Consider the following 23,810-nt stretch of genomic DNA (forward strand, 5'->3'; position numbering starts at 1 on the left):
ACGGGGTGGCGTCGAATTTCGCGGAGGAGAACTTCGGCGAGGGGCAAGTGTCGGGGACGACCGGGCAGACGCGACAGCAAAATAAAAAGAAGCGTGAAAACGTACGGAGCAGGCTCTGAGCTTATCGCCAGTCTGGAATCCCTCGCTGACTCAGCTCTCACACCCGGCTGGGCGTACACCAGGCACGCGAGGAGCAAGACGACGTCTTCAATGAGACGAGTAAATCCCTGATAAAACACACGGTGCGTATATACCACGAGAAGAGGGAGAGGACGACGGAGAAAGACGAAAGGAGGCAACTCTGTTCGAGTGCATCGCACACAGGAGATCTTTCGGACGTGAGCTGCGCCGCGCCTGTACCGAGACAAATCCCTCCGGAACGGATCCCTGTACATATATGCACGTATGGTTGTTGCTTTCGGCGCGAAAGTTTGAGAACTTGCCGCCACCTTGCAGTTTTGCCCCCCCCCCCTTTTTTTTTTTGCGAGATCGCAAGCATAAGCTGAAGTGTTCGCATGTTTACGCAAGCAATGCGTAATGTATTAACTTGGACCTTAGCTTGGTTATGCAATAACGACGTTCTCTGAAAAAAAAAAAAGGCAGCATATCCACGGAGTCAATGATGGAGAGTGGGGCGAAGAATTCGTCCGTCCATTCGTTCTTGCTTCCGTCCGTCCATGCGTCCGTCAGTGTGACCGTCCATGCGTCCATCAGCCCGTCCGTGCGTGCGTCTGTTCGTGCGTCCGTCCCTGCGTTCGTCCATGCAGCCGCCCCTGCGTCCGTTCATGCGTCCATCCATGCATCTGTCTATGTGTCCGTTCGTCCATCTATCCAACACTAGAAGTACCACCATCTCGCATCTTTTCATCATATATTCCCCATATAGAAGCACCGCCATCCAGCGGACATTCCAAGGACTAAACGAGAGGTGGCACACGCACACTTTTTACGGCTTGCGCTTCGGGTCCACTTCCCACCTTTAACCACCTCGAGTTCATGGTATATACTAGTTCATTGTATTCATGGCACTGCGGCTCAACGCTCGCTAAACCTTTCTAGAGCTAAGGAGGTTACACCCAGCGAGTATAACGTAGCAACCCTTTCTTGTCAGATAGTGCTCAACGTACATGCCAATGGCTGCTAATGGTGATCGCAGCCTGTGCGTTAACTAAAAGCCGAATGCTCCTGTCTCTCATTCCCCATCAGCAGCCATTGACATGTACATTGAGCACTATTTTTTATTGTTCAACAACGCACAGAAGAAGTCTCTCATCGGCACCACCTTGGAGGTCAAAATGTTATGCTTGTTACATACTACGGGAAACGAATGGGTGCCGCGATAAGGAGCTTCGCCCCTAAAAAAATGGCAGCATATCCACAGAGTGAATGATGGAGAGTGGGGCGAAGCATTCGTCCGTCCATGCGTCCGTCTGTGTGACCGTCCATGCGCCTGTTCTTGCGCCCGTCCCTGCGTTCGTTCATGCATCCGCCCCTGTGTCCGTTCATGCGTCCATCCATGCATCTGTTTCCGTTCGTCCATCTACTCAACACTCAAAGTCCCACCATCTCGCATCTTTTTTATCATATATTCCCCATGTAGAAGCACCGCCATTCAGTGGACATTCCAAGGACTAAACGAGAGGTGGCACACGCACACTTTCTTACGGCTTGCGCTTCGGGTCTACTTCCCACCTTCAACCACCTTGAGTTCATGGTATATACTAGTTCACTGTATTCATGGTACTGCGGCCCAATGCTCGCTAAACCTTTCTAAAAACAAGGAAGTTACGCCCAGCGAGTATAACGTAGCAACCTTTTCCTGTCAGATAGTGTTCAATGTACATGCCAGTGGCTGCTAATGTGAAATGAGAGACAGGAGGATTCAGCTTTTAATTTCTTACGGCTTGCGCTTCGTATCTGCTTCCCCCCTTTAACCACCTCGAATTCATTCATGGTATATACTAGTTCATTGTATTCATGGCCCTGCGGCTCAACGATCGCTAAACCTTTCTAAAACTAAGGAGGTTACACCCAGCGTGTATAATGTAGCAACCCTTTCTTGTCCGATAGTGCTCAATGTACATGCCAATGGCTGCTAATGGGGATCGCAGCGTGCGCGTTGACTAAAAGCCGAATGCTCCTTCTCTCATTCCCCATTAGCAGCCATTGGCATGCACATTGAGCACTATTCTTTATTGTTAAACAACGCACAGAAGAAATCTCTCACCGGCACCACCTTGGAGGTCAAATGTTATACCTATTTCGGGTATGTGCCACTGGTGGTTACGTACTACGAGGGACGCCCAAGCCACGCCATAAGGAGCTTCGCCCCTAAAAAGAACATAAATGACAACGTTCACGAGCGCTGCACAACGTTGTCCATATTGAAGCGCCTAAATGCGAAAGTTTTCGTAAAAAAAGTATTAACCAGCCTGGCGTTTGGCATATCGCTAGCGAAATCAGTTTGCCTATGGAGACATAATGGACCTTCGAAAACGAAAAGAGATTTGTGAATTTGACCTCAATTTTTGCAAAACAAAATTGTGTCTATGTACTTAAATTCAAACGGCACATGCCTTAATTTCTCCACAGTTACGGCCTTTGAGGCTATATGTCAGAAGCATGAGGGGGATGATGATAGATGACTCATCAATAGAAGCACGTATTTTCCGACACTGCTGTGCACCTCTAGAATGATATAGGCTTCCTCCGCAATCATCTTGCGTTGTCCCTACTTAGCAAAAAAAAAAGCGTTGAGTGCGATGGCTTCGATTGCTTCTTGGTAAATTAGACGTTCACAATTACTGTCTCATCGGCACTTCAAAGCATGGATAGAATAATTCGGAACGCCAAACAGAGGCGGCCAATATCACAATATCGTTACACTACTGGTTCTCGTTGCGGAATCCCTGCCTGTTTCGTGTCACTTGCGGTCATTACCTTTATTTATTTGTTTATTTATTTAATTTATTTATTTATTTATTTTCTCAGCCAGCTATAGTTGCTATACGCATTCTTGTTTATCCTCCCTTATGCAATTCTGTTTCCTTCTTTCCTGCTCCGGAATTTCCTTCTTTCTTTTCAATACCGGGATGGGTGTGAGCGATGTTCTTTGTCAAAGCAAACAGTCCATCACGCCACAGGATCGTGTTATGTTAATTAATTCTTCTCTTAACGCCTGCGTTTTCTTCGATAGTTTGCGTGTATTCGGCGCTACATTCAAATTGACATTGGATGATGTTGATTGATATGAGAGATTTACCATTCCAAAACCACAATATTCTGACGTAAAGAAGAAACGCGTGGAGCACACATTGTCTCACAGGGCACAGATATCTTCCAGGAGAAACATGTACGACGTATACATCGAAGAAACCTTGAAGCTGTGAAAGATCGTGAATGCAAGGATGTTTCAAGAAGACAAAGTTGGACACGTTCTCAAGGGTATAGCCGAAGACGTGTACTATTTCTTAATTGGGAAAGACAGCCTGAACTCTGTGTCTGACGCGTGATGAAACACTGTCGTACCTTTGAATCCCTCAAGATGCGAGTACTGGTAGTGAAGCTCCCGTCGTTGGGTTCATCCTAGCCAGCACTTTCTATCAAACTGTTACGTATGGCGAGGTAACTTAAGGGGGTTTTAATGGGCAGTGAGAGCCGCGATCACCGTAGAAGCGACGTGGTCTTCCTTCTCCACCCGCGCTTCCCTTGTTTTTCCCGCTAGTGACACTTACTATCAATATGAGTATGAGAGACGCCGTAGTGAAGGGCTCCGGAAATTTCCACCACCTGGGTTTTTTTAACGTGCACCCAAATCTGAGCACACGGGCCTACTACAACATTTCCGCCTCCATCGGAAATGCAACCGCCGCTGCTGGGATTTGATCCCGCGACCTGCGGGTCAGCAGCCGAGAACCTTAGCCACCAGACCACCACGGCGGGGCAAATCGACATGGGAGTACGAGTATAGTATAATAATAATAGCGGTGGTGCAATACGAAAGCTGGTGGTGGTTTAGTGTCTCAATTGAGACCTGCTACCACGACGACTGAAGGTATTTTGCATTGTCAGAAATGTGTACGTCGCCGCTCATCTAGCAAACTAGTCTCGCTTTGAAAAATTGCCTGAGAAAGAAATTAAGTCTTCTCTCGTCGTTTATCTAAAGTTTTTTTGTAAGATCGCAGGTCTTGCGGGCACGCTTATGCTGGCATTCAATAAATTTATGAATAACTGTTTTCTTTTGCAGGGGGAGGGGCATTTAAATTAGTTATAGCTGGACGCAAGCAACTTTCTATGACTCCACGAAGTTTAATGTCATTGCTGTGTCTTAGGTACTTGTATAAATGTTAGAAGCGAAGCTGCATTGTTGATAGATCGCTTTCGAGTATGACACTTTAATGGCTGAGCCATGGTTGGGATTATTGTTGCTCCTGATGTTAAAGGACATATGCACATTCTAGTTCTAAATAACACAGCTAGCGTTCGCCTCTTTGAGGACTTGGCGCGTAGTCACAAAATCGCAAAACGCACTGGCGCTAGAGCTGTTCGTCAGATAAAATTCCAACCAATCCTGACTAAGCCTGACCATATTATTAACAGAGTTGACTTGTCAATAGCACTTACAAGTGAAAATTTCTCGCAAACTTGGTCACTGTATTCTTGTGCCCCTGCTTTTCATCGGGGCACTTTGGTTAATCTGGCATCCCAACACTGCTACTTTGTTCAGGCGCTAACTCTACTTTCTAGAGGCGAAGCTTCTGAAGTCGTAGGCAAGTGCCGCGTTGTAGTAGCCACCGCTAGTACTCAAAGCAATCACTAGATGGCGCTGTGGTGCTCGCACCGATAGTATTCAGATTGCTCACTAGATTGTGCTGCAGTGCTCGCTCCTCTCCGATGCGTGTTCTGGTGTGATATGAGACCATGTTCGCTATTGCGTTAAAGTAATGTGTTCGCTCTTTGCGCGCTTCCTCTTTCGCCGGCAGTATGCGTGCTTCGAGTATAAGCGGCGAAGAAAAAGCGGTAGATCGGAGGGCTCTGAAAACGGATGCAGCGCGTACTTGCCCTCTTTACATGCTGATCGACTGGGTAAGATTTACGGAGTATTCACAGTTTACCGATTTACCTCCGGAGCGTCGCCGACTCATCATCATTCACTCCGTGGATATGCAGCGATTTTTTTTTTCACTGCTTACCTCTATATGCACGACTGCTTTTTCTATATATTTTTTGATGTCCCTGAGGCACGCAATCAATCGATTCGCTTTACTTTTCGATCGCCCAGTTTTTCGACCAACCACTCTAAAAGGAGAAAAAAAAAAGAGAAATAAATCGATGTGCCTTTCGCCCACCCTTTTCGGAGCTGCGCACCGCCCTCACCTGAAGTTATCTTTGGACATCGCATTGAGACGTGCGGGTGGCCCATGCGCTACGTCGTTTGTGCGCAACTTTCACTTTATTTCGACGTCCGTTGTTTGCTCGCTGTCCACAGGCGTCATCTGCCGCTGTTCGGCTATTCTCTGTAGACTGGGCTTCGCTTTCCATACTTCCACATTTCTTTTTTTTTTGTCTTCGTTGTTGTTCTCAATTGATTCTACCTCTCTTTTGCTTTCCTGTATGAAAGTCAGAGTAGAACTGGAAGCTTGCCAGCTACTTCTGCGGATTGGAAGGAACACGAAATAGTTCGCTTCTTGAACTGGTTCGCTCGGGCTGTTTACACAGTTCCATGCATTATGACTCAACGTCGTTCACTACGGACCAAGCTGGACTCTGCATCAACTATTGTACATTATTCGTGCTTTAACGAAACTGAACCTCTACCCGGAAGACATGCGTTTTTGTTCCTATAGCTTATATATTTTACTTTATTTATTATTATTTTTGATGCATGATGGTGACAGGGCTGTGTGACAAAAATATGTAAAATCTAAATGAAATGAATTCAACTTCAGCAATAGAAGGAATCGAAAGCCAGTTATAATAAATCCAACGCACACCACGGGTAAGTTTCAGGTTGAGGTACAGTGCAACGCGCTCAAAGGTACAAAGCGCTAAATTAGGTCTTGATAATCTATGTATTGAATAAACAGATCACTCAGATGTGCCACCGTATACAGTTCAGCCACTTGTTTTTGTGGTGCATGAAACTACCGAGGCAAGAACAGCTAACGCATTACGTAATATGGCTTCGGGAAGCGCACTCTGTAAGGTTTTCCATCTGCCTTCACGGAGGTTCTGGTTTCTCTCGCGTTCTGCCGTTGTGTTTCTCTCTACCTTGGCGCTTGCTGCATTGGAACTACGGCAAAAGTGTGGTTCCTTCAAAAAAATGTAAAAATGAAACAAAAGATGAAAGTGTAAGCGGAACGCAGACTTCTCGTTGGGGAAACATGTTTGTTCTTTGTCATTACGTGGTCCTATTTCGGATGGTCATTGCTATCTCACCGTTTGAGCCTACGCACACGTGTACATTTGTAATTGTCGATTTCGCGTAATTAGGGCCAGCGTGGAAGTATTGTCTCACGACTCACGTGAAATTTTGTGCACGTGAAATTGCGCGTGAAATTTTGCGAAATTTCTAGGGAAAAGTGAGGTTATGTTTAGTTTTTAAATTCGTGTAACGGGGGAAAATATATACTGTATAAACGATGTGGTGCTCATTATTTGGCGCGTTTCTTGCTCTCTGATAGACGAAAAAATAAAAAAAAAGATTTGCGCGTTATTTCAAATGCGAGCATAATTACTTCACTGCCCTCCGTCTTGGTCTATGGCGGTTATGGCACTTGACTGCTCACCTGGAGGTTGCGGGATCGAATCCCGGGCGTCGCCGCCGCATTTCAGTGGAGACTTCTGTGCTTAGCTTTAGGTACACGTTAAAAAACTCCAGGTGGTCAAAATTCCCACCACTACGATGTCTCTGATAATCAGATGATTCTTTTCGGGCTCAAAAACCTAGTAACTATTATTGATGAACAATTTACTTACGGCAAGCCATAAATTTCGCGTCCTAACAATTTGAACGTTTAATAAATATGCAACTCATTAGTGTTTCGGACATTCTGGTGCGCCTCAGCTTGAAAGAAAAAGAAAAAGTGGCTATGTCTCATGGTGAGACAAATGAAATTTAATGAGGCGCCATTGACCGAGGAGCAAGAAAGCAATATCTACGTGCCTCCAGAACTGCGCGATATGCACGATTAAGTAATTGCTTGTTCGTTGCTTATGCGTGGTCTATCAATACCATGAGCCTATTTTTATTCCCCAATGCTTCCACATTGGTAGATGGATAGATATGTCGGGTTTAACGTCCCAAAACCACCATATGATTATGAGAGACGCCGTAGTGGAGGGCTCCGGAGATTTCGACCACCTGGGGTTCTTTAACGTGCACCGAAATCTGAGCACACTGATCTCCAGCATTTCCGTCTCCATCGAAAATGCAGCCGCTGCAGCCGGAATTCGATCCCGAGATTTGCGGGTCAGCAGCCGAGTACTTTAGCCACTAAACCAGCGTGGCAAGGCGCTTCCACATTGGCGGCGAGGAAACTTTATTTCTACTCGAAAAGGCCCGAACGGAACTTTTCGGCTGATTTTATTCTCGTAAAGGGACCTGTTTACGTCATAATTTCTTACAGTTGATGAAACGGTGAATATATGTCGACCATGGAGCGATTATACTGGCACAATGATCACTAGTAGTTAGGACATATAGGAGTGTTTTTTTTTGTGAAGGTTTGCAACATAGGAATTAAATTGCACAATGTTGTTTCATCCTTACGATATTTAGTCACAACACGAAAACGAGAGGCCTATCGAGGCCGATTTTTAGTCTTCACGGTACTTTTTTTTTATTTTTCTAGAGTGATGACTGTATCAGGATCACTTCAAGGTAGTTATGTGTTCGGTATTTATTAACACATGATTCGAAAAGGACATCATTACGAGTGCTGATCACACACACACACAAAAAAAACAAGAGCTGCTGTGTGTGGCATAAGTGCCACCGGTGCGCTGGCATGCAAATATCTCGCAAATGCACCCCTTATCAGGGTTAGAGTCCTCTCTATCGCCAGAAAAGCATCGCCAGCCTTTCTGGCGATATTTTGCACAAGATACATTCATAAATTTCGTTAAGGCAAGTACCACTTAGGAAAACCCAACAGCGCTTTCCTGTTGCGCATTGCACAAACGCTGCTGTTTTCAATGTCCCTGTGTGAGTGAATGAGTGCGTGGGTGAGTGATTGAATAAGTGAGTGAGTGAGCAAACTACATGGTCCGCCATCAAATACTGTGAAACTATATGAGCGCACAAGGTAGAAGGAAGGAAGCACTTGACAGGAATGAGTGTCTTTCCAGTCAAGTGCTTCCTTCCTTCTCCCTTGTGCGCTCATATATTTTCACATTATGTCGTACCAACTGGCCCAGCATTTCAGTTTATTTAACTGCCATCAAATCTTAATAATACAAGTCATGCCATGACTTTATAACTTTGATTCTATTATATACATCATGATCTAGAACTGGAGGGGAAATATTCATAATACAAAGACGTTTATTGAGCGCGTATATAAGACCCGAAGGGTAGCTAGATCAACGGCATAATTCACGGAGCCTGGGAATGAGCGGCATCCACTAGCAATGTGCGGTAGAGACAGACCTACGTGATGTTCCTGGACTGTAGAGGGTTACCCATTATAGCTTTCCTTCCTCGTCGCTACTATAGTGCTATTCTTGTATATTTTTCATTGGAATTGCAACATGCTGTTTAAAAATGAATGCTTCTCTCCGCGAGTGGCCAAATACGTCTCCTCTCCCACGTGAAGCGTCAATATCTCTCAAGAAACACGCACAGTGTTCCAAGACTCCGCCTCCGCTGTTGCAGTTTTCCAAAGCCCCTGCACGCTCTCATCTCTCTACTCGAGTGCGCCCATTTTCAGCCAGAAATCGTTTTTCAATAGTGCGCGCGTCGGCCAAAATAACGTCGAAATAATATGTGCGCACGCCTCTGAAGTCACAAGACCGAAGAGGGGAAAAAGACAGAACAATGCTTGAGAATGCGCATTGGAGACGCCGAGGGAGGGTGCCAGAGAGGGCGGTGCTTGAAGCCCCGTTGTTTGTATCGAAAACTAACTTCAATGTCGAGTGTTTTCACGCGCGTCTTTCCTTTCCTCACGACGCGAGCTCCGGCCAGCTCTGAAGAGCCGAGCGTGCCTCGCCGACTTGTTCCGCTCGCTACGGCAAACAAGGGAGTTTTATTGAAGAGCGACCAAAGTGGTTCTGCCGCTCGTTTTCGATTGATTCTTTTGGGCCGTGCTCCCGTCTGGCTCATGTTTTGCCTTTCGTTTTCATTTGATATTCTGTCGTCTTTGTTTCTTTAGTGTCGGATTTCGTTTTCATGTGCTTCGCTTGAAGCCTTCGCGCTCGGCGTGAAAGAAAAGCGCGTCGGAGTGTCTTCATTTGCGTCAATATTTCTCGGTTCAGCACGGCACGCACTTCTGCCCGGATGCTCTTGCTAGAAGAAGAAGAAGAAGGACGAGAGTTCTCGCGTAGTGGTGCATGCCTCGTTCTTTTGTCTGAAGCTAAGCAGCTGTTAGTGCGTATCGTCGTTAATTTCACGCGTCGTTGTCGTCGCATTCATAACGTCTCGTAAATGTCGTAACGCTGCTTTCTGTATCACTGTCCTAAGCGTTGATGTGCTGCCTAATCAAGCAAATAAATGCAGTCATCAATATGATACAAGCGACTGTAAGTTGTGGCATACTTTATATTTGCATGCTGATTGCGAAACGTGCGAACGGTGATCGGCTGTGCGGGACCACAATGGCGCACCTTACGTTGTACGTTGTTTTCATTTTTTTCTGCCATCGCTATGACGTTCGTGTAACGGAGCGGACTTATTTTATTTCCTATGCGTTCGTAAAGCGTCCCCGTGCATTATTTAGCAGATTATGAACGTGCATCCCTCTGACAAGCGCTCGTGAGCTCTGGCTTCACCGCAGTATGACTCATAGTGAGGAGAAGCCCGCTTTGGCAATTTCTATAATTTTTCAGGGAAATCGTCATCTGATGATATTAACAGGACAGACGGATGATGTTATATAATTTAAAATCCCGTGACATAGTCAGAAGTGTGCACTTTACCTGACGTGATATGGCAATAACGTCAGTATTCGGAAAAACCATGATGGTTCAACATTTCATGCGCTGCAACCACACACAAATTTCTATCTCGAGGTGACTCGGAGAGTTTAGAAAGCTACCGTGAAAGTACAGCGAGATAAGGTTACAAAAGCAATAGATGACGGAACACTGTGGCATCACTCCAGAGACATCAGAAGGTAGACCTTGTGCGATCTCGAGAGGAAAACGCCGCTCTCAGATCAAACGGAGACAGTCACGCGGTCGGGCAACCAACATGTGTACAGCCGTATCCACTTCTTTGTAGAGCACGTGAGCAGCCGGTTTTTCCTCTGCAGGGTGACGCCTTGAGGCACTTTCGTGTTCTGACATGATCTGTAAGGAGCACGCGTGGCCGAGTAGTCAGGCTGACCTCGTCGGAGCCCAAAAGGGCCTTAATGCGTCACGCCGCAGGGCGAAATCCGGCTGCTCACGTGCTTCCAGACAGACGTGGCCACGGCTGTACATTCATTTAGTGCTTTAAGTAAGCAGCGAAATGCGATAACAACCCACCGGACTGTTATACCAAGTAAGGATAAGAGATTTAGGGTTAATACGAAATGTACTGAACACGGTCGAATGTGCGAAGCTGCAGCAATATTCGCACGTGCGGCAGCGCGTTCTTCCTGTGTCGTGGCACGTATGCGAGCCCGCCTTGCTTCAGCGCGACTAGCATTTAGTTGGAGCATTTCCGCAGGTGTTCGTACGACACAGGGTGGCATCATAAAAGGCCCAACTACATTCAGCATTTTTAGAGGTGTTTGACCGGCGTTTCCTTCCTTGGCGTCAGTAGACGTCGACGATGCCGGTGACAGTAGCGAAAAGTGCATTTCCAATGCACTTCACCAAAACGTCCACATCAGATTGTACCAGACATTTCAGTGAGGGCGTCGACACCGGAGGCAGCTGGATGGTGGGATAAGCTCGCTTGCTTCCTTGTTCTTCGATATATAGCTCCCACCCACCATGGGGGATTGGCTAGTTACATCTTTCGATGGAACTAGCTGTCTTATTTTTCGTGCTACATAGCGAGGTATAAACGCTTTGTTCAAAAATGTTTGTTTTAAGTTCATTCACAGTGAGCCAGTGGTAAATGGTGTATATGTATAGCTCGCCGTTAGTGAGACGAATAGCAGTAGTGGCGTGAACTAGTTAGTAAACGCTGTGAGCTAAGGAGCGAGAAATCGCTAGCTCGTATCCCCGGTGGGTGCCTTCTTGCAATGTTTGTTCTGATTGATTACTTACTCTTTGCGTCTTGCATATATATATATATATATATATATATATATATATATATATATATATATATATATATATATATATATATATATATATATATATATATATATATATATGGGACATGATGGCGGTGATGATGACAAAATCAGCCCACAGTGTCATATAATTCGCCATAATACACGCTAATTAACCTCGTACAATATGCCGCTATAACACACAAGCAAAATCAACAATGCAAGAGACTCAGGATGCGCCGCCGCGGACGTTATACTTACCCCGAGGGGTCCACGGAAAGTGACCGTGGCGTTGTCCCCGTGGACGCACCGCCGGACCCACCGTCGCCACTGCTCTCTGTGTGCGTCAGCCTAACCTCTCCAGGTAGTGCTTCTGGCGCCACTGCGCTGACCGTAATCAATGCTAGCACAGCGCCACATCTGACTCGGCGGCTGTTAAACCAAACCAGGGCTAATTTACGCGACAAGCGTGTGCCATGAGACGCAAACAACTTTACAGAGAGTGATAGCATGGCCACAACGTTAGTGATATATCCACCCTGTTCAACCACTGTTTTTCATTTCAGGTTTTCAGTGTTTTTTGTTATGAATTATTTAAAACCATACACGAAATGGTAATGCACATGCACCTTTAAAGGTACAACACCCGCGCCAACCTTCCTTGCGACGCCTCTTTGACGAAGCGGATTGTTGCATAGTACTCGCAAGCACGCCCAAGAAGTCATATGGTGTGCGAGACTATTAGACCATAATCTGAGCTACTTATAGCGTAAAGGACTGTACGTCTCGTTTACATAGTCGTGCTCATCATAGAGAGGATGAATTGTGTTGAATAATTCACGCAGCCAAGTTTACGTGAACTTTTCTTCCGAGCTCAAAGACCGCTCTCATTTCTTTCTCGCTTTTGCATAGGCGATTGTTGCTGCAGTAGCCGTCCCGTGATCTTACCCACGTCAACAATCCGCGCGAAAGTGAAAAACACTTTCCGGGAAACTTTTCGTTCACCACTCTTTGTTCGTCTCTGTTTAAAAACTACCCAAAAAAGTTTTAAGAAATCTAAACAAAGGGGCTACAGCATAATCGTTGCATCTTGCTCGTATCGCCCTTTTCTCTAAGGACAACAACCTTCCAACGACTTTAGGGAAGCTCGACAAACAGTAGCGATTCAAGTCCTGCACCTAAAGCGACTGCGAGTGCTCGCTCGTTTTTATTGCACTATAAAGAACTACACCGCCGAATTTCGGGGCGACTGAAGTACGCAGTGCAGCGGCCAAGCGCGCATCCGACCGAGAAAATGAACTACGAAGTGCGTCAGGCAATTGTACCTTACCGTGTACATACATTCAGTTTTTCTTTTTTTCCCCAGTTCCCCACAATATTTCCGTGCCTTCGGGCGTTTGCCTAGCGCTCTTACCGTCAACAGATTGCCTACGATAGTCTGTACAGTCTACCTGCTTTTTGTATACCGTCCCTTCTTTCTTATAAGAAAAAAAATGATTCCGTTGGTAACATGTAAATTCTTTCTCTCGTTTGCATATATCTGTAATGAAATGCGTGGAACGAAGTGAAAGCCGTATACATGAAACGTGTGTTCATGAGTCTCGAACGAAAACATTTGCTTTCTCTTAGCGAACCTGCTGTCGTGTTTTATGTTACTTTAGTTCGCGTTGATTTATTTTCCTTTGTTCTTAGAATGCCTTGGTGCACTGTGTAAAGGCACATCATGTAAGCTTATGCGTGTACTCTTTTTTTTATCAATTCCACAGCGCGTTCTTTTGTTTTCACAGCTTTATCGGCATGTGCGTACAAATGTGTACAAAAGACAAAGTCTTTATGAATAAGCCGGAGAGAGAAAGCCTTCTTTATATTTGTTACTGTAAGAAAAGAAAGACAGAAAAAAGAAAGAAAGAAAAAAGAGAGAAAGAAAGAAAGAAAGAGAGAAAGAAAGAAAAAAAGAAAGAAAGGAAGAAAGAAACAAACAAACAAAGAGCAGCTACATGGGTTTACACTCATCACACTGGGATAGTTTATTATATATTAACATGTGGTTAGCATGTACACTCATGCAAATAAGGAAGCCTGACAGAGATCTGACGAGCTTATTTTGTTCTAAGATTTTCGGCTTGCTGATAGGACATCCAAATTTTAATGTTTCATTCCGAATTTTTTTCTTGTTTTTCGTTTTGATATTCTTTACTTTCCTTGTTTGACGTTCAGTCACTGTCTCTCGGTGAAGTGAAATTGCTGTCCAATGAACGAACAACGTTTCTCGTTATTCTTACGCTTTTGCAGACGCAACGAACCTGGCGCCGCGTTGTTCAAGTAACCGATGCCTTGGAACAGAAACGAGGAGCACCTTCGCTTCAGTAACAACGTCCTCATAAAAGGTGTGTACTGCGCACGTCATCTGCGCATGCCTATATGCGGTCATCCACATTCGTGTTTTGCACAGTTATATGTTTTGACTTACAGTTCATGAACAGTAAAAAAACGAAAAAAGAAAGAAAGAAAGAAAGAAAGAAAGAGAGAGAGAGAGAGTTCGGAGAAACCATTCGAACAACTGATGCCTTCTTGTTACGCTTAGCTCAAGCGAAAGTTCGTGCTCTGCGCCCTTGTGTCAGTAACATGTGCTTGGTATTTTTGTTTATTTCATTCCTTTTGGTAAGTTTTCGTGGATAATATTTGTACCTCCAGAGCTCAAGGGCTGAACTTGCTGAATTTATGGAGGCGTTACGTCGCTGTGAAAACGACTCGCACGAAAGAAGATATGTTGAAACACTTGACGCAACACTGACTGCATCGTTGCTCTCATCTTGCGCTAAATTAAAAATAAATTCTTCCTTGTGCTTAGAATAAGCTATTCTTCATTAAATGAAGTTCAGGGTAAAAGAAAACACTAATGCTCGAAGTACGAAATTGGATTTCACGTCACTTTTGCATAGTTATTGATCAGTATACTGTAGGAATATACACTGTAGCGCTACTATACGACGAGAGTGGACTCCCGGAGAGCGTAGGCTTGTATAGTCGACTCCAAAGAATAATAAGACGCGTTTAAACTCGGAGATTCTTTAATCGCCGCGCCCTTTTGTAAACTGCAATCCCGCAACATTGACAAAAGAAAGCAGTACTCAAATTGAAAATGCCCACATTCTCTCTTACTTTTCGCGATGCTTACGCCATTGTACCGCTCACCGTACGTCCGCAAAAGCAAAATTTTCAACACTAGCTATTTCAGCTGTGACCTGAAAGGGTTGTGCTCCTTTCCTGCGCTCTGCATCTTACTCAGCCCGCTTTGTAGATGTCTTTGCGCACTGCAACGAAAAGCCATAGAAATCCATGGCGTCGTACGTAAATAGCGCCGACGTGTGAGAGTTTCGTAGCAATCTAGCTCCATCGCATGCACTGTGCACTTTCTTTCTTTCTTTCTTTCTTTCTTTCTTTCTTTCTTTCTTTCTTTCTTTCTTTCTTTCTTTCTTTCTTTCTTTCTTTCTTTCTTTCTTTCTTTCTTTCTTTCTTTCTTTGATCATAGTCGGGAAGAACTTATTTTCAGGCTACGATGACATTCCAGCCTGTATACGATGCTTTGTCTCTTTGCGGGTGAAGCGGTCAGTCCTTGCAAATTCGTAGGCTTTCGTTGTTGTCATCTCTGTTGTTATTTTGTCGCCTCTCCGCATAAATCTTACTGGTGACATCCGCACACAACTTCAGTGCGTCTATCTTTTTTTGATTACTTTGGCGGAGGGGGGAGAGAAATTTAGTTTCAGCGAATCGAGTGGTAGCCAGAGAGAAACAGCAATGTACGGGAAGTGAAAACGGAAAAAATGTCTCAAAATAGAATCTACAATGCAAAAAGTGAGAACTCCAGCCTATCATTCAGACGGAAGGCTTATTTTTTTTTTCTTTCTTTAAAGGCTACCATGCATGACGCCAATGTTACAGACCACTGTTCAGGATGCGTCTTGGACTTATGGCATATGCACGTTATTGCGATACGGAAATAATAAAACGAAATATATAGTGAACGATTGAAACAAAGAAAATGTGACCATGATGTACATCAAGACGTGAGAGAATCAAATGGCAACTCGTAAAATATTGCAACCAGGAACGTGTATACATAGAGGAGGCTAGCGGCAATGCACTCATGCGGCATTTCTGAGGATGTCGTCACGCAATTTCGCATCCAGTGGCATGACTCTTCCTCGCTCGCCCAACCTCGGCCTATGCGTGTACACAGTCTATACGCGACACGGAAATGGCATCACAACAGCCGCATACGTCATTTCCGCTCGTTTGCGTCAGGCGGCGTTTTACCCCAGCGGGTGACGGAAGGGAGTGGATGTCTAGACGGTGAGACGCCGCCTTCGTTTTGTGTGCTGAGGATTATGAGAAATAGTGTAAGGATAGAAGGGGAGAGTGAACGTGATGTTTTGTGCGACCGAGTATCACGTAGCGCGTCGCCGTTATGATTTCTGGCTCGGTTCAAAGACCTTTCTAAACCTCACGCTGCATGCCTTCTGAAAGCAGTTTTTCTTGAACGCGATGTTATCTTGCTGATGGGTTTTGAGGTTACGTTTGCTTCATCATTTCCTTTCTCTGTTCTTTCTTTTTTTATTACGTGTACTCGCAATGCATTCGGCTTCCAGCATGCGAATAATAAAACTACGCATCATTTGATTGGTTTATGGATTAGACATTCGTTTCACTATGTATAAAGAATATAACAAAATCGACGGCTTAAAGCATTATGTACCACAACACTGAGAAAGTGTATGTTTCTTGCACAACGTGCATTAACTGTTTGAAACACTACGTGTGTGCATGCGTGTGTGTGTGTGTGTGTGTGTGTGTGTGTGTGTGTGTGTGTGTGTGTGTGTGTGTGTGTGTGTGTGTGTGTGTGTGTGTGCGCGCGCGCGCGCGTTTGTGTGTGAGTGTGTGTAAAAGCGTCACGTGAAGCAGTGGGCGTGTATTTTGTTACATGTGCTCTTTTCTACATCGTCGCTGCCTCATTGAAACACAAACAGACTTTTGAGAAATCAGCAATCATTCATTGACACATGCTGGGGCAGTACACACATCGTTATTCACAGTGCTTGCGTGTTTGGGTCTAAACATTCTGTTTAGACCCAGTGTGCCAAGTTCCAGCACATCGCAGGTTGTTAACTACAGCCGAGTGATCGCTTAACAAACCTCGTTGACCTGGAACATTTCAGAGTGCCGCCGTCAAAAGCTGCTTTGAAATATTACGAGATTGAATTGGAACTTAACCTGTGCATGTGTTCGAATACAAACGCCGTAATGCCCTACCTCTTCCACTCGCCTACACTATGACATTTTTGTGGCATAGGGGAAAAAGTTTCAAATATAAAAGCTATCGCATTTATTGTCACGTGCCAAAAGTATGTGATGAAATAATCGTAGCGGCTAATTCTACGTACTGGATTTCTTGCTTGTCTGTCTGTTTGTTTGTTTTTTCAGCCACTAATCCACGAGCTTAATTATCCATTGTGTGTCTCTTTATTCTCCCTCTTTATTCTAATTTCTTGCTAGAATTAAAAATTTAATCATCTTAATCATAAGTAGGGCTTGGTATTTTAACTTTGATTGATTTATCTTTCAAGTGCGCTCATGAGCTTTCATTTTCACAGACAACGGGCGTCAGGTTCACCAGTCTAAACAAAGAAAAAAAAACATGTTTTCCAGCGTGTGAAAAAAGAACTATAAAGAACAAGTACCACGTTTCTCGCCACCATGGTAGTAATATCAGCCATCTACTTGGAATGATATTTACGCTATACTTTCATAACTCTTGGCCAGATGCGCAATTCCTGTTCAAAACTACCAAAAATTTGTATGTACAACTTGTGCATGTCTACACCTTACAAAGTTTAGCGTATGTTTCAGTTACCTGCATGCACTTAGTTTTTTTTTTTGTCTTCCCTCGCTTGCCTATTTTCGTTGATGCGCATGCTCGGATATTCGGTCGCTATTTTCACCCATCGCTTATTTGGTAGAATAAATCTAAACATAGTAACGGTGTCACTGAGCCGACGGAAAGACAAGAAAGAGCACGAACAAGAAGATTTACTCTCTTTGTAGACCGGCAACAACAAACGAAACCCGCAATAAAAAAAGCTTGCATCTTCGCATCTACGCACTCCGCTATAGATGTTGTGCTGCTCGTCCAACCAGGACCTCTCTGTCCGCGCCGGAGATGGATGGCCGTATACGACGCCAGCGTCCACGCGTAAAGCATGCAGAGTTTCTGACGTCGTTCCCTCTCTCTCATTCTCAATGTCTCGCTCTCTCTCTTCTTTGCTGCGTCTCCATCTGCAGGCTGGTACCCCCATCTGTCTTCCGTGAACGCCAAGCCAAATTAGACGTGGCTCCACCCATTTCTGCTATAGTGAAGTACTTCAGTTTCAGCTCAACCGGGTCCAACCCTCTCGCGGTCAATACAGTGTGTGCGAGCACGCTGAGACAGCCACGAACTTTCGCGGCATGCGCGCACGTCGGCTTTAACGGACACTGTCCGCTGCCTCTGTGGCCCCTCGAGCCGACGACGTTGTTGTGCTGCTGAGTTACGAGGTCGCAGCAGTAGCTGTGTTGGGGCCACAAATAGGCAACGGCCTTTGCGGGCGCATACTTCATTTGAAACCACAAGAGGTCGAAATTTATGGCAATATTATGCGTGTTCACCACACACCGCGTCTCTGAAACTGTATGGTTAGACCACGTTTTTTTCGGCATTATTTATGACGCTGTAGCGTTACTGAGGAATTTCCGAGAACAAGTTTCATCTTTCTTTTGCATATATAACGCTCGTACAACTTTATTCACCGCAGAGGCAGCAATACGAGGTAATGTTTGATAACTAGTGCGTAATAAACAATGCTGTAGTAATGGTGTGCTAGTTGAAACGTGTTCTAAATTTAGTTCATATCAGTGGCATACATATCCACTTACTCAGCTTGCTTTTTTTTTCTTGAATTTGCATTTCTGATAATACTGTTCCTTGCATTTAGAGTCCTGCTAACAAACCCAAATTGAGTAATGCCTATCTTTCGGTACTTTCACTGTTTCAGCGTTGAAACAAATTTTGGGGGGGGCTTTCATTGCTCAAGCGTCACACGTTATAAGTCACTTCCCGCATTGTGGGCCGGCTTCTAAGCTTCAAACGTTACATCACATCTATTTCGTGCACGTTGTAAAATATCTCCTCCATTGCGTACATTTTACATAAAATCTGCAATGCTGTCGGGAGCCCAAGTGTGACACGTTACAGGACATCTCCCGTTTTCCGACGCTATCATCATCTTTCTTTTTCTCAAAGCATACAACGTGTTTGAATATCGCTGCATCCTTCGCAGGCATTGACATATATCTACATTGAACTCTTTATGCCGCAAGTGTGCTGAACAGAAGGCGTTTCTTCTCGGCGCTGCGTGTGCTGCGAGCATTGCGCGAAACATTTAGCCGTTTCTTACAGTATAACGTTGCACATACTGCACTGCTGGTCTGTTTAGCCTCACAATAGATAGGCATCTCTGGGTGTGTGTCATTTCAGTACTCGCGTATACCTTAGCCCTGCTGACCGCATCGCAGCAACATTCAACGAGTGCCTTCAGCGATGGTACAGCAAACGTGTTCTTCTATATAGGTCCGTGCTCATACGCTGCCGAATCGACAGGACTGCTGCGGAAGCGGTGTGTTCTCCCGGTAGGCGTGTGTTCGCGTAACTCTTGCCTGGGAAAGCGAGTTTCTCAGAAGTCGGGGGAGGCGCCCTGGCGCGACGGCTTCCGCGTCTTTCCCAGTGATTGCCATTTTCCGGCCCGCGCGACGATAACTCCGCGTTACTCACGCCGTAGTTTCGTTTCTCGCATCCAGGGGGCCGAGGTGCTTCCGTGTCGTTGACCCGCAACCCTGTAGCCCTACGAGATCAAACAACTTTATTCTCGCACGAAAAACGACGGTTCTTCCGACGTGCTTGTTTTGGAGCCTTAGTTTCGCAGCTAATCCTGTTCTGGTCGAATGTTAGCGAGCCATGCGACCATCAGCAGAATTGAAACAGAGGTACAACTAATCACTTCCAATTTCGATCTATCTAAGACGCTTTTGGGAAATAAAAATGTTCGTGAAGCTCCTTAGCTTTAACCTACTCTGAGGTGAGGCTGCAGTACTTTGGACATTTTTTTGCGTTGTTTTACGATGCCCAAATGCCTCCTAGAGCCTGCTGTATTCAGTCTTTCTTCTCATTTTTCATTGCCCTAAAGAAGTCTGCGTGAATCCTGATCGTGCATAGCACTTTCGCATTACGACCTGTCAGAACAGCAACCCACCAGGACGCACCATCAGGGCCCTAATCCCGGCTGTGTGGCTGCATTTCCGATGGAGGTGGAAATGTTGTAGGCCCGTGTGCTCAGATTTCGGTGCACGTTAAAGAACCCCAGGTGGTCTAAATTTCCGGAGCCCTCCACTACGGTGTCTCTCATAATCATATAATGGTTTTGGGACGTTAAACCCCAGAAATCAATCAAATCAGCACCATCAGGGCAGCCCACCAGATCAGCGTGATTGGTTCACTGCGCTAAAAGTTATCGGCTATGCGCCAAACGTGACGCAAACATCCGTTACGTGCAAGTACAAAGAAACAATGCCGCAATCGTCTCATAGGGAGCGGTTCCGTCGCCGTCGTACAGGTCAACATTACAGGGCGCGAGCCGCTCGGACCTTGAATGCGGGTCTCCAGGAAAGGAAACGCGGAACTTGACGGGTGCAGCCGAGGACGACGCGTAACCGAAGGTGCACGTAATGTACGCAGCGCCGCCGCCTGTACCCTTCGCCTTGCCACTCGGTGAAGCAGACTACGGGCAGAGGTGGGTCGAAGTCGATCTGAAGGCAGAGGGGGGCAATAGACGACGCGCTCCGGTGCCATCGGACACGACTGGAAGCTCATCAGCGCTGCGACACTGCCGCGGGGACAACAATCGATCTCCACGACAACGGCATCGCCGCTGGCTGTTCCCGTTGTCCCCGTGGCTGCCGCTGTTGCTGATGCTGCTGCTGCTGCTGATGTGCGGTTGCTATACACAAGAACATGCCCCCTTCGCAGTGGCCCGGGACGCACTCGCCTACGAGCGAGAAAGAGATAGCAATCAGTGGGGAGGCCGCGCGCGCGCGCTCAACAGCGGAAGCAGCCAGCAGATCACACGACCGTCATTAATACGAGCGCCGCCACCAGAAACACCCGCCGCTGCGGATGCTGAGGGGGCTGCGCCGCTGTACCCGTCACAGCCCTTCACGAAGGCCCGCTTTTCGGACGCTGCTTTTTTTGTTGATGATGCTTGTTTGTATGTACATACTTGCACCCTCGCGCAGCAAACAGTGCACCCCGTAGGCCGAAGTGGCGTTAGTGGTTTGTGTTGCGACGAAGTTGAAGCTTGTGGAGGTCACTGGCCTTTCCGGCCGGTGCTAGTAGCGGCGATGGCGTAGAGAGGAGCTTATATTAAATAGTTACTCGGCCGTTATGGTTAAACGAGAATGTTGCAGTTAGAAGAACTGAGAGTCAAAATTAGGCGGCACAAGCCAACACTGGTCAGCGTTCACCATCGTTTAGCCAACGTTTAGCCAAATTGGCCAGTGGTAAGAGTACACAAGTAAATACAGCACTTGGATTTGGTCAGAAATCGAATCTATCTTGCTACAAATGCATACAAAAGGAATTTTCTTCAATACTATGGCAAGATATGCACACAACAGTTGGGTTACATCATCATAATTATGTTTATGATCACACCGAAAAACTGACGTCGATGGCAACAAAAGTCCCGTTAGCAATAAAGAAGTGGACTGAAGTGTCATAAAGTGACCGTTGCAACATGAGGCTGCACCCATGTCACAACTCGAGGCTTGCGGAAATGTGACGCCTGTAGCGCACGGGACCGCGTCATCACTTAGCATTGATGCCATCCTAGACGTGAAACCGGTCTCTGAACCTCTCATATTTTGGGCTGAAGGCCACCGTAGGTGTCGCAAACGAGAATTACGAAATGGAGTAGGCGTAAATCTTATGTTTATATTATTTCCCACGTGTACATTAGGATGTTTGCCATAACACTAAACTAGAACAAGTTATATCGTGCTGGTGAAACACCGTCGCCATCTTTGCTTATTTTGATGTCTGCTTTTTTTCCCCTTTTATTGCTAATCCCTTATGCGGTACAAGTGCATCAATAGCTGAAGCGAGACGCGGAGCCGCTGCATCCGGCAGATAATCCCAAGCTTACGCTGCATGTGTCGCTCATTTCACCTTTCAGAAAAAAGAGAAAGAAAACGTTTATTAGGTGGTCAATAAGTGAAAGTGGGAGGGTCCTTTATTTCAGGAACCTGTGGCCTCTCAAAATAAAAAAAAAATAAATTTTGGTATAACTCGATTATTGGTTAAAAGTGCATGGAGACAGCGCTGTTTGAACAACAGTGGATAGTCAAGAATTAGTCATTGAACAGCCGATGCCAACTGAGTCAGTAAACAGTAAACGACGCCAGCAGTAGAAAAGTGCGGTAGTTGAATTCGATCAGAACTTATTACCGGACATCATCATATACCAATTTGAGAAAGTTAGTGAAGGGGGCCTTAAAGAGACTGTACTCAGAATGATGCCTTAATTTAAGACAGTCTGACTTCATAAAGGCATTTAATTCCGTTCGCCAACAAGCGACAAAGGCACGTCTGTACCGTGACGTGCAAATATGAGCTCAGTATAGTACCAGGGCAGCGAAGCTTCTGTTTTTGCTTCCGTTTTATTTGGCCCGGCGTCATAACGATGGCGTCTACATCCACGCGAAAGCACGTAGCATCCGCCGACCGACCACAATTCCGTCCGGTTATGATGTCATATAAAACCAAGGAACGACTTCTCCGTACGCGGTGGGGGCAGACCCCTTTGCGGGGCGCTGTCTCGGCAGCTCGTCCGTCTCTGCACGGGAAAGGGGCGTCCAATTACGCCTGCCGCCCGACGCCTGCGTCTGTTGTTGGGTTGTGCGGGGGGCGGGCAGGCACTCCGAGTTTGCGAAGGAAATGATGTTCGCGCGACGGATGGGCAGGAGGCCGCTGGGGTTGGTCGAGCGGGGGTTGTGTACTTACGCAGTTCGCGCAGAAGGCGAAGCGCGCGTAGGAAACCAACAGCGCGAGCGAGCGCCCGGAATCGTGGAAAAAGTGTCGTGAGACGAGCGTGTTGCATCGGAAGATAGAGGAGGCTGATAGATAACCGCGCGTGAACGACTCGTATCAGACCGCGCCGAGAAGACGTTGGTGATGATGACCATGGCTTCCTCTCCGCTTGTGGGGATGTCTCGCGGCATTCAACAAGAACCACGGTCCTCGGTGAACTCCTGCGTGGAGTTCCGAGCTAACTGTCCTCAACGACGTGCCCTTCTCGCTATAGTGCATGTAATACTTTTATATCTATCTGGAGGGATTCGTGTAATACTACGCACGTCGCCTGGCCTCACTCACCCCTCTGAACCAGCCATTTTCGGGGCGACGTTTTCCCATCTGACGGGTGGTGGCAGCGGGAGAAGTCGAGCGCGATGGTTGATAAAAAGCGCAAGGAAGTTAGTGGGACTCTGGGTCGCGCCGCGAGGGGTGCCGGATGCGATTACGGCAGCGTTTTTGTCGCTCGCACCCGTGGCACGTCCGCATCACCGTCTGTTGGCTCGCTGTACTACGTCGCTCGAGACCCGGTCGTTCGTTCTGATACTGCCTTGATCTTCAGCCTCACGTACATGGCTTTTGGCATTTTCTCTGAGCGGAATATACCGCGCGAATTGGCCACAGACATCGCATGTGTGAACTGGCATGGTTGCGTCTCTTTACTATAGCAGCTAGCTCTGTGAACAAGGACGGTATGCGGACAATTGCGAACTGAGAATTCATAAACGCGACATATTTTGTTTGCAGAGTATAACTGCGCCTGCAGCGAGCAATCATTAGTTGGGAGGCTTAAAGTGATGACTTCGGTAAATTGACCCACAACGTGCTCGACTAATTACTGCAAAGAGATTATCTTCGAGTCATTCCGAAGTTAAACGAAACAGCTTAAGACTGCAATAAATGTTTGTTCGTGTTATGGTATATGCATTATTGAAGTCATTAAACATACGGTTACTGACCCGCAGGTTGCGAAATCGAATCCCGCCTGCGGCGGCTGCATTTACGATGGAGGCGGAAATGTCGTAGGCCCGTGTGCTCAGATTTGGGTGCACGTTAAAGAACCCCGGGTGGTCTAAATATCTGGAGCCCTCCACTACGGCGTCTCTCATAATCATGTGTTGGTTTTGAGACGTTAATCCTTACATATCGATCAAATCAGTTAAACATACGTT

The 23,810-nt window shown here is 46.1% G+C and overlaps 1 protein-coding gene across 1 annotated transcript in view; it reads left to right on the plus strand.

Annotated features, from left to right (window-relative positions):
- The window catches only part of LOC119170309 (uncharacterized), a 303,502-nt gene that overhangs the window by 188,903 nt on the left and 90,789 nt on the right, over positions 1 to 23,810 (plus strand). Inside the window, exon 4 of the mRNA XM_037421441.2 lies at positions 13,716 to 13,810. The gene's annotated coding sequence lies outside the window, so the exon portion shown is untranslated. The remainder of the gene's footprint in view (positions 1 to 13,715; positions 13,811 to 23,810) is intronic.

The sequence above is a fragment of the Rhipicephalus microplus genome, chromosome 2 (assembly GCF_043290135.1).
Source record: "Rhipicephalus microplus isolate Deutch F79 chromosome 2, USDA_Rmic, whole genome shotgun sequence".
Lineage (NCBI taxonomy): Eukaryota > Metazoa > Arthropoda > Arachnida > Ixodida > Ixodidae > Rhipicephalus > Rhipicephalus microplus.